The following is an 11,031-nucleotide window of genomic DNA, read 5'->3' as shown; positions in this document are numbered from 1 at the left end:
CCCAGCTCTTGTTTCTTGGGCCAGCATCTGTCAACCTAGGAAGCAAGGGGGATTGGGATTGAAGGATTTTCATGTTTGGAACCTGGCCACGGTGGGAAAGTATGCCTGGTGGGTGGCAAACAAGGAAGATCATTTATGGGTGAGATGGGTACATACTGTATACATAAAATCTTCATCCTGGTGGGAGTATATTCCTGGGTCTGGATGCAGCTGGGCTTGGCGGAAAATATGCGAGGTTAAGCAATTATTGAAACCTTATCTATCTAATTTATCTAGTGATGAGCATTATACTATAACAGCGGGATATCAATGGCTTAAACTTACTGTAGGGCAAGTGTCTTGGTATCCTTGGATGCTGAATCAATGGCTGATCCCAAAGCATCAGTTTATCTGTTGGTTGTTAGCTCAGAGAAGGCTATTAACTCAAGACAGACTACTGAGAATGGGAATCATACAGAGTAACTCTTGTTTTCTGTGTGGGTTGCAGGAGGAAGGTTTGAATCATTTGTTCTTTGAATGTCCTTTCGATAGAGACAAAGTGCGGGGATCTGGTCGGATGGCGGTGCGGGTTTCCCTTCCCTTGCAGCATTGCATCAATTGGTGGACTGAGTTAAGGCAGGCAGCTGCTTGCAGGAAGAAAGTAATTGCTGTCATTCTGTCTGGATTGTTGTATCATGTTTGGCAGTGTAGGAATAGGTGTCGTGTGGAAGAGTCTGTTGTTAGGCCTTGTGTGGTACTAGCAAATGTTAAAAATGATGTTAAAATGCGTCTAGGTCAGTGTGATATTCGAAGTAAGAATGCTCTAGCCTTGGAATGGGTAGAGTATCTTAAAGCTTAGGTGTGCGACCAATTGGTGTTGGGAGTTTGGCTCCAATAGTTTGTATTGTATGGGACATTCTTGATTTCTAATGAAAAACTTACATTTTCCCAAAAAAAAAAACATTGAATGATAACGATAACTATACACAAACACAATATTACCTTTGATGGGAAACATTTTAAATGTCTATTGATTCACTATACACAAACACAACAATATTACCTTTGATTGGAAACAATATTACATTTGATGGGAAACATTTTGATTACGAGTACAAACATGGTATTAAAAAATGCTCCCGGCGAGGCTCGAACTCGCGACCTTCGGCTCATAAGACCGACGCTCTAACCAACTGAGCTACGGGGGCTGAACGCTTTTAAATTGTAAAGGAAATATATTTACATGGATGTTTGAGTAGGCTTATCAGAAACCAAATGAAGAACAAATGACGACCATGAGGTTGACTCGACTGTTTGAGCTATCACGTGTTGACAAACTTACGGAATGTCATAAATCGCTCCGTGTGATTAAACATGCGGCCCAATCAGCACTAGGTGGTTGGCGGGAGGTGCAGAATCAAGGTGTCTACAGACCCTCCACTTTGACTGAGGCTTGGATAAGGCAAAAGTCAAAGTATAGCCTCCAGGTCAATCGAAAATTACAACCTCAAGACTATGGCGACATGAGGCGTCTCAAGGGGTCTGAGCCAAGGACCTGTCGTCGGGAACATTTTAGAGTCTGCCAACTATCAGGGAGGGTTGTTTAAAGTCCATTAGACAATGTAAGAAGGCTTTCCATCTATAAGAAGAAACCATACTTCAGGTGTAGGCGAACTGGAACTTCGTGGGGAATCATATGATGTCGATAGCAGAACATTAGAAGAAACTGCTGGGACATGGACGGGACTTCCTGATAACCACTGAGTAAAAAAAGGCAGAACTTTTCGAGAACCACCGAGCAAAGTTGATGTTATAGAGGGGAGAGACATTCCGAGAAAAGCTTGAAGCAACGAAAATTTCTGAGAACCGCTAATAATAAATGTTTTGGTTGAAGGCGAGACTTTTCGAGAATCGCTGAAGAATAATTGATTTGTAGAAGGTGAGACCATCCAAAAATCGCCGAAAAAAGAGGAGGACTTTCCGAGAACTCCTAAATAATAATCGTCTTGAAAACGGGACTTTCTGAGAACCAACCGTTGAGATTTAATTTACTTGATAGAAGACAAGACTTTCCGAGAATCGCTGATAATTAATTTGCATCGAATTTGCATTAAAGAAATACTTGGCCTATATAGCGGTAACGAACTCTCGCTAGGGAATAAAATGTTGTAACCACTGGGGAGTATGTAGATCAATGGGTGAAGATATACACCCGTAGGAAATATATGGAGAAAAAATGCCCCAAGCACTAGAGGAAATATCCAAAAGTGGGAAAATATGGGGTTGGGCCCGCAAATAACGAATTTGTAACAGATTGAAAGTAAGAGCTACTGTGAAGCCTGCTGGAGAATAGGCATAGCAGGCATATTGGCTAGGGAAAGGGTGCAGGAGTTGTTGCGTTTTCTACCAAGCTCGTCTATACCTCACTAAAACAGAACTCAGCACGAGTTCTATTTCATTTAAACAAAAAAATATCTTCTTCTTTTCTCTTCGACACAATCCAAATAATCAACCATATTTCACCAAACTTGATCAAAATCCGCCATAAATCATGACAAATCTAGGTATGTATCTCGTTTTTCATTTTAATTTGCATTTGTAGCTTGAATTAGGATAGAAAATTAGGGTTTTTATCCCCAGAATAGTCGAAAATTTGGGGGTTGCGTCCCAAATGAATGTGTCCCTTGAAATTGACATTAGAAATGCATAATTGAACATGCTAGGAACATAACCATGTATTCATTTCGAATTTTCGTTGAGTATTGATGAAATGAGACCAGAATAAGACGATCTTTGCTAAATTGCTTCAAAGGGCTCGAAAATGGCCTTATACTAGTCGATTTTTGATAAAACCGATGTTTTGGAACCTTTAGATTATGGGTAAACTTACTATCATGTCGGAATTTCAGTTTGTGACAGGTCTTCCGGAAAACCTTTTGTATGGGCTTTGGCTATAGTAGCGAAATGTTGCCGAAATTTCGGCTCGTAGCCATGACTAAGCTTAGATTAGATACGTAGGAACGTAATTTTATCACTTTTATCGACTTGTTTGATGGTAGGGCTCGAGAAAATGGCTTGAAAAGACGGGTTAAACGGCCTCTAAATGCTTTGATTCGCTTTCTTTTGCAGAGGACGTACCTTCTACCTCGGGCGAGACCCCATGGAGGTGGATGTCGATCCCCTTACGGCCATGGTGGTTCACATGGGGGCCATAGAGGAAATGGAGGAAGAGGAAGAGGCGCCCAGGAGGGCCAACGTGAGGAGGAGGGAGCGTCAGCTTGTGCCTGCGCCTGAGTGGGCTGACAAATGGGCTGGCCGCCATCTCATTTGGGAAGCGAAGAGCCACTTGTCGTTCCATACGGCAAGAAGCAATGTGAGCTTTAGATCTTTTCTTGTATCGTATTAAGTCTTTCTTTATATTATCTGCTTTACTTAGCTTAGAAGTTAATAAAATTTTAAAAATGCAGGAGGCCGGGAATATGAGGTCATTTTCCGGGTATACGACCATGATGGAGGCCTATGAAAAGTTGTCGGAGGAGGAGAAGGCGATCATCGAGCGTGGGGCCTTCGGATATTTGGTGAGGGGATGGCAAGAGATCAAGGGGAAGAAGATTCGGGCTACCACGTGTCTGATTCGAGCCTTCTTGGACCGCTTCTGGGATACGACCTCGACTTTCCATATACCTTTTGGAGATCGGGGTTACTTTGGAGGACTATGGCATGATCTCCTACTTGCCTTGTGGAGAGGAACCGATAGCCTTGAAATGAATCTGAATTATTGGAATGAGAGATCATTTTGAACATGAATTGAAATAAATAAATAGAAAAAAAATAGGTAATGAAAGATCATTTTGAAAATGAGCTGAATTATTGGAGAGTTGAATGATAGATCATTTTTGAAAAAAAATTGGATTTTCGAGAAATTTTGAATAGAATAAAGGATTATTCTTGAATGTACGATTATAAATCATTGATAATGAATGATCATTTCTTCTTTTAGGCATGGGTGTACCCGTACGTCCCTGGCTTCGCTCCCAAGAAGGTTACAGACGTGGGGAGGGAGTACCCCGTAGTTAGAGACTGGATCTTGTGCCAAGAGAAGAGCCAGCGGTCTTCTTATTACACCTGTAGGAGGGGTATCAATGTTGTGCAACTTGACAGTGTAAGCACTTTACCTTACTTTCGATCTTATTTGTCTTTCTTGAATAGTAGTGATCATAGGAATGACCCTTGGTAACCATTTTAGTGGGTGCTAAGACCTTGGGAGGAGTACCCCGTAGTTAAGAGACTGGATCATGTGCCAAGAGAAGAGCCAGCGGTCTTCTTATGACACCTGTAGGAGGGGTATCAATGTTGTGCAACTTGACAGTGTAAGCACTTTACCTTACTTTCGATCTTATTTGTCTTTCTTGAATAGTAGTGATCATAGGAATGACCCTTGGTAACCATTTTAGTGGGTGCTAAGACCTTGGGAGGACTACGCTGGCGCTCCAGCTTTCGTAGCCGACGTTCTCTGACCTAGGAGTTCGAGTAGGCTACTTCTGACAATGCCCATGGAACCTGTGTGGTACCTGGGTGAGCGGTTAGCTCGGCAGTGCCTCTGTGATGCTTTTGTGGTTCCCATCGATCCTCCATGGAAGATGTTAGGGAGCCTTCAGAGGCTGAGAGGACGGCGGACCTGGCAGGAGCGAGTGGCCACGCTCTTTTCCTTCCCGCGCTCGAGTACTCAGAGTTTGTGCGGAGGACCCTAGCGTACTGGCCGATAGTGGTAAGTATACCTCTTTCTTAACTATTTGAAACGATGAACTTGAATATAGCTTGGAAATGATAATTTTGACCCAGCAGGAGATCGAGATAGCGGGCGTCGAGCCCCCAGCTTTTCCTGAGACGCTAGAGTACCCGGGGCCAGCTGGTATGACGGTGTCCATGGAGATTCCGTCTTTCACTGAGGCGGTGACAGAGGCTAGACTCGACAGCAGAAGCACATCGTGAGGAGGGTAAGCCCCCACTTTAGACTGTCTTTTTCCTTTTTTGAAATGAACATGTAAGAACATGATATTAATCCTGGTTTTATTTTTGAAATGGAAATGTAGGTGGTACCGTCGACGCACGCGGAGCTATCGAGGATGTCCAATCAGCTACGAGCGACGACTGTGGACACTCTTTCAGGTGGCTTGAGTCGGCAGGTATGAACCTCCTTTTCTTTCTTTCTTGATATGCATGAACATTTGAAGTACTTTTGGAGTGCTTGCCTTTCTATGCTTTATTGTTTATGATTTTTCTTCCTTTCAGAGGGAGCGCGAGCTGAAGGAGTCGTGTGAGAAGACAGCGAGCTTGAGGTTCGAGATGCTGACATTGCTATTCTTGAGGCGATGGTGGCAGAGTTGAGGGGTCGTCTAGCTGATCATCGCAGCTAGACGTATATTTTTGTACATTTTACTTTTCATTCGGTCATGAGCCCAAATTTTGTTGTACATATGAACATTTTGCTATGTATATATGATGGCCTATGAGCCATTTACTGCTGTTGGGTGTAAAATCTATCGTACCTGTAGGTTAGCTTGGAAACAGGTTTGGCATTTCGACGGATTAAGCCGTCATGCTGCCGAAATTCACATAGAAAAAATGCAAGTAGAACACATGTAGCATAAAAACAGACCTAAACAGCACAAAATGCAACTTGAACAAGTCGAAAATGGAAAAAAAAAAAAAAGTGCCCTATATAGTGAGCAAAATGACTCGACGCGGACGGACAGCTGGAGTGCTTGCTCCTGAAAAAATGAAAAAAAGTAAGTTTATAAAAATTTTAAAAGAGTGACGGAGCGAAATGATTCCCCCAAAAAAATAAAAAAGAAATGAAATGGCTAAGTGTGCTTGTGACGAAATGCGAAATGACGATATCGTCTCGAAAAGCGAACCCGTGTTGAAATCGGATTCCGCAACGGAATCGGAGTAAAATTTTGGTAAGGAAATAAAATCTCCGTATTTTACCAAATATATTCTTATAGGAATAGTAAAGAATAGCTACAATAGGAATAGGAAAGATCCCCGCGAAAATAGCAGGGAGTAAGGCTGGGAAGAGGCGCAGCAAGAGCTGCGGTGCTTTCAAAGGGCGCAGCATTTGCTGCGCTATCTCTCCAATTGGTCTCTTCCTAAGCGAAATAATGAAAAGCCGGATAGTATAAATTGAGGCCTCGGGTTAGCTACTATTCTTACAATTCTCCCTTCTATTACTCCGTAGCTTAGCAAATATTATAATCTTTCTCAAAAAAAATATTTCCAAAAAATGGATGCTTTTGAATCCCGACTCAAAGAATGGACCAATGACTTTTCGAATGCGGAGAAGCATGACATGGTCATTTTTGGATCAATCATCAGTTTTAAACAAGTAAAAGTGGTAAGATTGTTTCTTGATGCTTGTCTTGAATATTGGAACTTGGATTATCATGTTTTCGCCTTTCCTGGAGGTGAAATTTGTCCTTTTCCCGAAGAATTTGCAGCAATCGTAGGGTGGGATATGGAAAATCTTCCGGCCTTACCGTCCTGTTCCCAAGGATATAAAAATAAATTTAGGGACCTTCTATGATTGATCTAAGCTGAGTTGGACCATCTTGTAACCTCCAAGGGTGTACGAATGTTTGACTTTGTTGACCGTTTCATAGATAGGGAGGACCCTTCTATTTCTTATGCTGCGAGGCGCAGAGATTTTAGATTTTGCCTTATTTATTGCTTTGTCTTGAAGGGCCATGTTGACGCGTAAATGAGAGGTGACTCGCGGTTTTTGGGTATCATTGAGCAAATGGAACTGCGCAAGAGCCCAACTTGCTTGGTATTAGGAGAGACGATTTTAGGTTTGGATAACCGAAAGTCAAATCGTGAGCTCCCATATCTTAGAAGTCCTATCATTTTACAGGTAAAATGCTCCCGTCCTTTTTTTCGTCCGTTTTTTTATTATTTATTTATTCTCGTTTTTTTTTCTAGACGTGAGACGGGAGGCATTAATACTTCTCCTTTTTGCAGATTTGGCTAATGGAAAGACTGCGATTGATCGAGTTCCCTGATACCGTCGTTTTAGTACCAAAAATAAATACCTAAAAAAACTAACAGAAACTAGCGGAAGTAGGGTCGATCTCCACAGGGAGATGGGAAAATGCCGGCTAAACTAAGTCCGCCTAAGTAACTATTTCTTGGGGGTTTTGAAGGTTTGTTCTAATCTTTGGAGGTCAAAAGAGAGAATAGAGTACACAAAAGTAAAGAAAAAAGTCGACAAAAATCAAGGAGAGAGAAACAGCTAGGACAGTCGGTTCACCATGATTCTTAAGAAATGTTGTCTAGGGTCTTAGGTCAATGCAAATTCAATCTACAGGGTAGTGAAAAGGTCCTTTCGGTCCGGTATTCGCCCTAAAACAATTCTAACTTAGCTTTCGCCCTCGTTAGAATGCCCTAATGTTCACTGCAGGTCTTACCTATTTCAATCTTCCGATCCAGGTCAAGGTGTACCAAGGTTAATTATCTAATTACGTCGACTCAAGAGACAAGTCCACTGATATAAATAACTTACCTACTTTAACAGGCACGTCCTCTAAGATACCCAAGGGTCGTCTAACAGATCTATCAGTCATCTGTAAGGTGATGTTAGTCATTTTAAGGTGACTCATATTAAGTTTCTTGCAGACAGAAAAGGGCATAACACTCACACTGGCTCCTAAATCACAGAGAGCCTTATCTATGACTTTGTTTCCTATGGTACAGGTTATAGAGAAACTACCTGGGTCTTTCATTTTAGGCGGAGCTTTATTGAGTAGTAAATTACTCGACTCTTCCATAAATGCAACAGTCTCGAATTCACTAAGCTCTCTCTTACGCGTCAAAATGTCTATCATAAATTTTGCGTAAGTGGGTACCTGGGTAATAAGTTCATTAAAGGGGACTCTTATCTGGAGGTTCTTGACTACGTCCACGAACTTATCGTACTGTCGCTCGACCTTAGCATCTTTCAGACATCCCGGATTAGGGATTCTGGTAACAATAAGCGGGTCTGCGACCTTCTCTTTAACTTTGTCAGAACGTGTCATCTCCGCAGTAGGGGAAGACGACACGGTAGCGGAATTAGGCTTTGAAACAGAACTTCCGCTGGCACAGGCATTAGATCGAGCACTATTACTACTCGATCGAACACTTTCTTCAGGCGAGTTACTCGATCGAGGAATGCATACCTCTCGATCGAGTTCATCAAAGTCGGCACAGTTCGATCGAAGGCCTAAATCACTCGATCGAACATTTTTGTTAAGCAAATTACACGATCGAGACGAATAACCTCTGTTAGGCCCAAATTAGCCTCGTCTGAATCTAACTTGGCCTGACCTTACTAGGCTGGTTAAGACAACCAGAGTCCGGACAAATCTAACTATTATTTGGCAGATGAAGAATACCATAAGATAAGCAAGCTACTAAGTCCTAGAAGAAAAGCCTGATGGAAAGTACAGAATAGCCTGGCAGGACATTCAAACAGGCTGGATTAAGAAGATAAACAAGAAATGCAGTTGTATGAACTAATAATCACGTCCTATTCTCAAGGAAGACCAAGTCTAACTACAAGACCATATAACTCCCATGAATCAAGACGTGTAAAAGAAGAAGAGCTAAAGATTGGTTAAGAGTAGAACGAGTCAACCGGATTAATAGGGAGTGTGCCCTATTAATCTGGTAACAACTCCGACAATAGAGAAGGACGTTGAGATCAATACAACATTAGTATTTGTAGGACTATAAATATTGTAATCTAGCATTTGTAAATTCATTCATGATTCATTAGTTATTCACATTTTATCCCTCATCCTTTCCTAAGTATTTAGTCATATACACGAAGTTGTACTTAGCTTTTTAAACTAATACGAGCAATATTCCTATACATAATTCTTTCTTATCATTTATATTATTATTCTAAACCTATTGAACTAGATACCTGATGTGACCATAATTAGCGCATATTTAGCCCCCGAATTAGCCTTGTTCCCATGCTTTTTAGTGCCTATTTGGGTCATTTCTTGTCTTTAGTTCTTTGTTTTGCATATTCTTTGAGATTTTGATCCCTTGGTAGGAAAGGAGTAAGAATCTTGCATTTTCATGGCAAAACGAGGCTAAATTGATTGTATTCAATGACCAAGCATCAAGAAGAGACAAGACTAGAAGGCCTTTGTACATATCATAGTAGAAGAACAATGTTGAGAAAGGATCCTTGCGTCCCCAAGGAAATCCCCAAGGAATTTATGAAGAAAAGGGAAGAAAAGAAGAAGAATTGACGCTGACCAACAATCCGAACGGATTGCAGACAATCCGCCCGTCCAGCCAGAACAATCCGAGCGTCCCTCCTTGGAATCCGCTCGGATTCCTCCTCAACAATCCGAGCGTTCCTCTCCTGAATCCGCTCGGATTGTACCACCCAAATTCGGCCGTCCCGACTCTAATCCGCCCGGATTACTGCACAGCACGGATTTCATTCTTCAAGCTACGAAAAGAGAAGCCCTTCTCTCAGAAAATACCGGGTCCTCCTTGCTCAACTTAAAAAGTGTAATTACTAGTTTAGCCCTTAGTTAACCCTAATGCATCCTCCCTAATTTTCACTATAAATACCCCATTAGTCTAATTAGAGGAGCATGTTCTTCTTATCAATATTTAGAGTAGTTAATATCAATCAAATCTCTCTTCAATATTGTAATCAAGTATTAATCAAGTTTCAATCCAAGTTTTAGTTCTTTAATCTCTCTCTTGTTCTTCCTCTATTTTCGGTAATTAGAAGATTATTGGGTTTATTGGGAGATTGACAACCTTCCATCAATCATCAAGTTCTTCTATTATTCTTTGCATTATTATTTTGGAATCATTAGTAGGTATAATCTCTTAATCCCTTTTTAATTATTGCTAATTACTTTCATTTATTCATCATGTTTCATATTGTTGGTATGATTGACAACCTTGCTAGCATGATCAACATGATAATGAGTGAGTAGTCTCTTAGCTAGGGTTTAATGGGTGATTAGGGGAAACCATCATGGGGATGATTCATGCTTAAATCAATATGCTTTCATGGTTTATTTGCTTGCTTGTTATGATCTCAATACATGCACATGTTATGTTTGATGAAATGCTAAGCCTATGAATCCTTGCATTTACTACCATCTCTTATCTTTTCAATGAGACTTGTAAGACATAACCCAACTCGAGTCTTGTTAGACCATGCATGTGTTGAGTAGGAAAGATTAAGTCTACTTGTAGGTGTTGTACAATCTAATCGATTCGGCTCCGGGACCCAAACTTTCCTAGGATTGTAAGATATAACCCAACTCAATCCATCACAACAATAAATGCTTGCTTATAATTTGAGAACATGTTTGTATGATCATATCCCATGATTCCCCTATGAACCCATGACACCCTAGTGCCTTTAATCAATTGTTTACACCCCTTATTTTATTCATCTTGCTAGTTTATTTTCATTGTTATTTTAGTTTAGTGACCTTCTACACCAACCCAATTTGTGACACCCCTAGACACTACTAGTTACAATAGAATTCTCATTTCAATACCCGTCCCTTGGGATCCGACCTTTACTTGCCTCTTTACTAATTGTAGAGTTGTTTGTGAAGTATAAATTGTGTTTTGTATCGACCATTGACCAACGACCACATATACTTAATTGTGAACACGAAATGGCCTCGATCAAAAATGGCGCCGTTGCCGGGGACGGTGTTTGTTTGATTTAGATTTCCTTTTTGTTATTAGTAGTGTCTTTCTTCGCCTTGAGGAAATAAAAATCCTCAAGGTTTGTTCTAATCACTTTTCGAGTTGTTTGATATTTTGCGAGATGGATTTCATAGACTGTTTTGTAGAGGACCATTTGAGTATCCCCTACTTCAAGGATCCCATGCAAGCTTTAGAAGCCTTAGAAGCAAGTAAGGCTAAGAGCATGTATTGGGAGTTAGAGGTGGATCTCTTTGAGGCCGCTCTAGCTAACAAGGAACTTACCCATGCACAATCCGAGTTGGTGCATAA

At 41.0% G+C, this 11,031-nt stretch overlaps 1 non-coding gene across 1 annotated transcript; it reads right to left on the bottom strand.

Moving 5' to 3' along the window:
• Positions 1–1,113: 1,113 nt before the first annotated feature.
• TRNAI-UAU (transfer RNA isoleucine (anticodon UAU)) lies at positions 1,114–1,187 on the bottom strand. Its single transcript has one exon. It is a non-coding gene; the product is annotated as a tRNA-Ile (tRNA).
• Between the last annotated feature and the right edge of the window lie 9,844 nt (positions 1,188–11,031).

The sequence above is a fragment of the Silene latifolia genome, chromosome 11 (assembly GCF_048544455.1).
Source record: "Silene latifolia isolate original U9 population chromosome 11, ASM4854445v1, whole genome shotgun sequence".
NCBI lineage: Eukaryota > Viridiplantae > Streptophyta > Magnoliopsida > Caryophyllales > Caryophyllaceae > Silene > Silene latifolia.
Note: the sequence above shows the minus strand (reverse complement) of the source record. Positions and strands in the feature narration are given on the sequence as shown.